Source organism: Octopus sinensis, linkage group LG4 (assembly GCF_006345805.1).
Source record: "Octopus sinensis linkage group LG4, ASM634580v1, whole genome shotgun sequence".
Lineage (NCBI taxonomy): Eukaryota > Metazoa > Mollusca > Cephalopoda > Octopoda > Octopodidae > Octopus > Octopus sinensis.
In genome coordinates, this window is record NC_043000.1 from 5,891,032 (window position 1) to 5,898,571 (window position 7,540).

Here is a 7,540-nt window from a genome sequence, read left to right on the forward strand (position 1 = left end):
ATGGTAACCTCACTAATGTTGACGCCCTAAAAAATGTGCCCAGTACACATTGTAAAGTGTTTGGCCTTAGACATCTAATCGTAGAAACCATACCAAAGCAAACACTGGAGCACAACATAGTCCTTTGCTTTATTACATCCTGTCAAACCATCCAATTCGCCCACGGACACTCGTTGATGCTACATCGAAGAGGCCAGAGAACAGAAGAAAGAAGACATGCACCCAACACCAGAGCTGAAGACACCTTCGAAAGGGAGGGAGCGCCACACCAAAACAGTACAGGAGTAGGGGCTGAAACCGGACGTGGTTCCTCCTGATGATGTCTTGAGCTAACTGGATCCTATAAAGGAGCTGTTGTGGTAGCAGACCACGAAACACAGTTGAAATTCCTCCAGCATTAAACATGAACAACAGAGATAGTTTATGTATTTTTTATTTGTTTGTTTTTAACTCAGATTGTAATGTTTATTTTTGTTTTTGTTTTTTACATTTATGCTTACAAACGGTCTATGACTCACTGACAGTGTTAACATGTAATGGCTGGATTACTTTTAATCATCACTTCTTGAAGGCTTAACTCTTTAGCATTTAAACAGGCCAATTCCAGCCAAAATTTTCTGCTTCTTTTATGTTCAAACTGGCCAAATCCAAAATCTCACATCTATCCTACAACATCGTTGTAAAAATAAACAATCACATCATTGAAATTTCAAAGCTATGAGATATTGCATGATTAATTCAGAACAATGTCTATAAATTAGCATTTCATTTGACAGAGTAATCTGAATGCTAAAAGGGTTAATTTAGAAACATAAAAAAGGGATATAATATTTCTTGGTTATTAAATTATTAGAAATTTTAGGACAGTGAATGACAAACTTGGTAGAGTTCTTCACAAAATATTTTTGCAATATTTACTGACATCACTTTCATTTTAGACAAATGACGGAAAAGTTACATCATTTTACATTCTGAATTCAAATTCTCCTGGGGTTGATCCTTATCATTCGTTCTTCCAGGGTTGACAGAATAAAGAACAAGTCAAGAACATGGGTCAGATGAATAAACCAAACCCTCCTGCCAAAATTTATTATTTATGTTTATATAAGAAATCAGTAGAATTATTGGTAAATTTCCTTTTTTTTTTTTTTGCATTACAATGCTCTATAGCATGTCTTTGCTGATCTTGAGAAAGTCTCATCTCCTTTCTCTCTTGAGACTCCATCAGACGTGCTGCATCATGCATTTGCTGATCTTGAGAAAGTCTCATCTCTTTTCTCTCTTGAGACTCTTGCCTTTGGTTGGTTGAAATTACCAAAATAGGACAACTTTAACGTGAAATAACTTCCTAACTATAAGTTTTTCTCAAAAACGCTAAGAGTAAAAGATGTTTTATATGACACATTCTACCAGTGTCCGAAGTTTGAAAGTGTTTAGTTACAAAAAATTATTTTTTAAATCTGTAGGTCAAAAGGTAAAGATCTGAAAAATTCTTTTAATATAGTCTCATGAATTCCTGTGTGAAGAATACAAATTTACAAAAAATTTACTGAAAATTCCGAACAATGAAAAAGTTATGTGGGGTTATATGCTGTGCATAAAACAGAATTATGCCCTTTACGTGTATTGCTGTTGGAAATTTTTCCTGCTTTGTTTTAATTTTCTAATGAATATTTGTATTAACATGAACTCTCTGCCACATATTAATCAAAATGATCCTTTCGCTATAGCTATTGTTTTCATACTGCACCATATTTTATTAAATTTTTTTCTTTTTTTCTGTTTTGGCTTGTTGAATCCAAACTACAATTGATATTTCACATTTGGAATTCCATCATTCATCAACTATTTGCAGTATTTTGTATTCATGATATGGAATAAATTTTAATTTATTATTATTATTATTATTATTATTATTATTATTATTATTATTATTGTTATTATTATTGTTATTATTATTATTATTATCATTATTATTATTATTGTTGTTGTTGTTATCATAATTATTATTATTATCATCAATAATATTAATACGCTGACTTTATGTTTTTGTACTTACCTGTTGTGTGCGTCACACTTACATCAAAGAAGTGGCAAATCAAGAGAGAGGGGAACAGAGAGGAAGTAAGAGGGAGAGAGAGAAAGGTAGAGTGAAAGAGAGAGTGAGAGAGTGAAAGAGGCAGTGAGTGGTGACAGCATTCATTTTGTCTTTTTAAATGTTTCACTGAGAACTAAGTCAAGGGTATGCGTGTCTGTGGAGCTGCTCAGCCATTTGCATGCTAATTTCACAAACGAGCTTTTCTATTCCTCAGATCGACTGGAGTCCTTCTCATTATAACCAACTCATGCGTGACTGAGTGCAACGCATGCACTTTTGGTTATCAAATCAAATCAAATCAAATCAAAATCGATGAACATCAATGGAACACCATCCGAGCATGGCCGTTTGCCAGCCTCGTCTGGCACCTGTGTCGGTGGCACATAAAAACACCATCCGAGCATGGCCGTTCGCCAGCCTCGTCTGGCACCTATGTCGGTGGCACATAAAAAGCACCCACTACACTCACGGAGTGGTTGGCATTAGGAAGGGCATCCAGCCGTAGAAACACTGCCAGATCTGACTGGCCTGGTGCAGCCTTCCAGCTTCACAGACCCCAGTTGAACCGTCCAACCCATGCCAGCATGGAAAGCGGACGTTAAACGATGATGATGATGATGATGATGATGTTGTCTTTCTTCACTTGACTCATTTTGCTTTCTGACTCTTCTTTTACTTTTTCCTGATAAATTGTTGTACATTTATCATTTCTTTCACTTGTTTCAGTCATTAGACTGTGGCCATGCTGGGGCACCACCTTAAAAAAGTTTTTGTTGAATGAATCAACCTCAGTACTTATTTTTTTCTTTTATTAAGCCTGGTATCAGTCCTTTTTGTTGGTACACTCCTGTTTGGGCAAATAACCCCCAAAAACCTATGCTAAGTTATGGGAATGTAAACTCACCAACACCAGTTGTCAAGAGATGATAGGGAACAAAGACACACACACATCGATATATATATATATATAGATAGATAGATAGATAGATAGATAGATATAGATAGATAGATAGATAGATATTTATTTGTATATTACATGTTTTATACATCAAAACATGTAATATACAAATAAATATCCATAAATATAAAAACCATCCAAATTTCTGAGTACCTCATTTCTTCTAATATAAAATACCTGTACATCATCTCCAAACATTAGCCACTACACACATTTTTTTTTCTCTCCTTGTTTTTTCTGTGTCCCTTTCTGTAGAAGAGTGTTGGCTCGAAACATAAAAGACTTTTTCTATTCCTGAGCGCTATACTAATACATCTGTTTGTTTTCTACACCACCTGTCTTCGTCTTTTGTGTTTTTGTGAATTCTCCCTATATATATATATATATATATATATGTGTGTGTGTGTGTGTGTGTGTGTGTGTGTGTGTGTGTGTGTGTGGCTGATGCCAGTGTTGCATAACCAGCCCATTTAAAGGTATCCTTCAATTGTCAGGCTATATGCTGTGCTTGAGAAGACCTGTTGAGTCAAGTGAAATCGGTGTTGTGGTTGATGCCAGTGCCGCCTGACTGGTACCCATGCTGGTGGCAAGTAAAAACCATTTGAGTGTGGCTAATAACAGTGCCGATGGCACGTAAAAAGCACCCACTACATTCTCAAAGTGGTAGGCATTAGGAAGGGCATCCAGCTGTAGAAACCTTACCAGAAAATTGGAGCCTGGTGCAGCCTTCTGGCTTTCCAGCCCTCATTCAAACCGTCCAACCCATACCAGCATGGAAAGAAGGGCGTTAAATGATGATAGTGATGAAATATACACACACACACACACATACACACACAATGAGCTTTCAGTTTCTGTCTACCAGATCTATTAATATAACTTTGGTTGCCCCGAGGCTATAGTAAAAAGTACTTGCCCAAGATGCTATGAAGTAGGACTGAACCCAGAACCATGTGGTTTGGAAACTTGCTTCCCAAATTTCTTACCACACAGCCACACCTGCACCTTGATTACTTTATATAATATACTTACTGACAGAATCACTGCAATGTCAAAAACAATGCTTTACAATACAATATTTGTCCTGGTTTTTTAAAATTCTGGGTTCAAATCCCTCTGAGGTCAAGAAGTGGAGTCAATGGTATCAGAACTGCTGGCCTTATGTCTAAATTAGATATAATCATTATTAGTGTCATTGTTCTTGGTATTGTTGCTGTAGGAGTGGCTGTGTGGTAAGTTGCTTACTTACGAACCACATGGTTCCGGGTTCAGTCCCACTGTGTGGCACCTTGGGCAAGTGTCTTCTACTATAGCCTCAGGCCGACCAAATCCTTGTGAGTGGATTTGGTAGACGGAAACTGAAAGAAGCCCGTCATATATATGTATATATATATATGTATGTGTGTGTATATGTTTGTATGTCAGTGTTTGTCCCCCCTACATTGTGTGCTTAGGTCCCTGTAACTTAGCGGTTTGGCAAAAGAGACTGATAGAATAAGTACTAGGCTTACAAAGAATAAGTCCTGGGGTCGATTTGATCAACTAAAGGCAGTGCTCCAGCATGGCCACAGTCAAATGACTGAAACAAGTAAAGAGTAAAGTGTAATTGTTAGAACACTGAAGTTGAAATTTCGATATCTTTAGTAATTTTTATTTGCTGACAAGTTAGTTCTAATTCAGAATCCTTTGAAGAACTGCTGAAAAGCTTCATACCTGGTAAAAAAAAATGGTTAAAATGGTCATGGCTAAAATGCCTTTGATCATATGTCTAATTAGCTAACACTAATCTGGAGTTTATGACAACAATAGAAATAGAATTTGTCTCTTTGAGTAAAGAGGTGACTGTTTGAAAAGCTGTGTAAAAAGGGTAAAGACCCCCTTCAGTCATAAATGACCATAGAATTGCACCTAAAAAGTTACCCTTTGAAGCACAAATCCAGGCTAGGTTGTTTATGGAATCACTGAGAAGTAATGTGGTGAATAAGACGAAAAAGACTCAGGTGAAAGATCAAAGCTTTTCCTCTCTAATTAAGCTCTTGTCAACTGACCCATGTCCCTCTTGAAGAAGAACATAAGATTAGAGAAGAAAATTCTTTCAGTAAATTTGACATAAAGCAGATGAGAGCTGCATGTTAGGCATGGCTTTGTGGTTCCTATCGAAATTTTCGCCTATAATTTTATAACAAGAAGCATCAGGAGATTTGGAAAGTGACCCAATTTACCTGAGATGTCTGTATCTCTTTTGAGACAGGTAAGAAGTTTGCTTCCCAACCACATGGTCCCAGGTTCAGTTCCTCTGCATGGCACCTTGGGCTTGTTTCTTCTACTATAACCTTGGGCCAACCAAAGCCTTGTGAGTGGATTTAGTAGAAGGAAATTGAAAGAAGCCCATCGTATATATATACATATCATCATCATCGTTTAACATCTGCTTTCCATGCTAGCATGGGTTGGATGATTTAACTGAGGACTGGCAAGCCAGATGGCTGCACCAGGCAGGCTCCAATCTGATCTGGCAGAGTTTCTACAGATGGATGCCCTTCCTAATGCTAACCACTCTGAGAGTGTAATGGGTGCTTTTACGTGTCACTGGCACGAGGGCCAGTCAGGCGGTACTGGTAACGGCCACGCTTAAATGGTGTTTTTTACACGACACCTGCACAGGAGCCAGTCCAGTGGCACTGGCAACGACCTCACTCGAATGTCTTTTCACGTGCCACCAGCACAAGTGCCAGTAAGGCGACACTGGTAACGATCATGCTCGAATGGTACTTTTTACATGCCACCAGCACAGAAGCCAATTGTGTTCGCCCCCCACCATTGTTTGACAACCGGTGTTGGCGTGTTTACATCCCCATAACTCAGAGGTACAGCCACAGAGATCAATAGAATAATTACCAGGCTTAAAAAATAAAGTAAGTACTGGGGGTCAATTCATTCGAGTAAAAATTCTTCTAGACAGGGTCCCAGCATGGCCGCAGTCTAATGACTGAAACAAGTAAAAGGTTAAAAGATGTTTAGAAATATTCTTCCTTTCATCTGAGTTCAAATCCCGTCGGGGACAGCTTTATCTTTTATCCTTCTAGGATCATTTATTATTTCTCATATACTTCAATACATCCATATATTTTCAACATATTTCCACGGAATGGTTTGCAATTCCTCTTCATAAAATATCCCGTTCTTCGCCCTGGAATTAACTCGAATCAAAGAGAAAGAAAAAAATATTGTGTTTAGTTATTCCCCTTTACTCTTTTAAGTTTAAATCTTACTGTCAACTTTATTTTCCGTCCTTCTACGATCGATTAAATAAAGTAACAGTCAAGTATTAGGATCGGATTAATTCCTTCACTGAAAAATTGTGATTTTGTCCTTTGTTACAAATTATTATTATTAATATTATTTAGTTTATTAAATAAATATATTTTAAAGAGTTACCTCCCTTAACCCACTGAACTTCGCAAAATTTCGTTAGGCTTTTGGTTTTTATCCCCCTAAATGCTATTTGAATCCCACTGATTGCATTATATTTTTGGATATTTAATACTCTAATTCTTTACGTTCTGAGTTCAAATCTCGCCCAGGTTAGCTTCGCCTTTCACTCTTTCGGGGTTGATAAAATAATGTATCTCAAGTACTGGAAATTGATAATATCAACTTCCCTCTTTCCCTTAAAATTGATAAAAATTTAATGGGTTCTGATACTTAGTTAGGTCTCTTAAATTTTTGAGTTGAAATCCTGCCAGTATCAACTTTGACATTCGCCATTCGAGTGGAGATGGGGACGAGCTGGCAGAATCTGGGGAAATACTTATCAGCGAACCAGACAATGAGCATTATGTTCGGTGTGTGGCATTTGAACTCGGACCGCGATAACCCCATGTCAAAATAAACCATTCAACAATAAACGGTCGCGATTCGCTGGAATATTAACCACGTCATTAAAAGAATCTGACCAACCAAGACTTCACGTGACACCGTGCCATTTGTTGTGGGATGTGTGGATTATTGCCCCTCCCCCATCCGCATTCCGCTGCTTAAACCTCCACCCAGCGTCACCTTTGTTTTCTTTTCCCTTCTTAATTAAATTGCGATTCAATTAAGTTCCAGTTAAAAATAAAAACTTCTGAGCAAAAAAAAACAAACAAAAACTGCGCAGGAGTGGCTGTGTGGTAAGTAGCTTGTTTACCAACCACATGGATCCGGGTTCAGTCCCACTGCGCGGCACTTTGGGCAAGTGTCTTCTACTATAGACTCGGGCCGACCAAAGCCTTGTGCGTGGATTTGGTAGACAGAAACTGAAAGAAGCCCGTCGTATATATGTATATAAATATATATATATATATATATATATATATATATATATTATATATATATATATAATATATATATATATATATATGCGTGTGTGTGTTTGTGTGTCTGTGTTTGTCCCCCTAGCATTGCTTGACAACCGATGCTGGTGTGTTTATGTCCTCGTTACT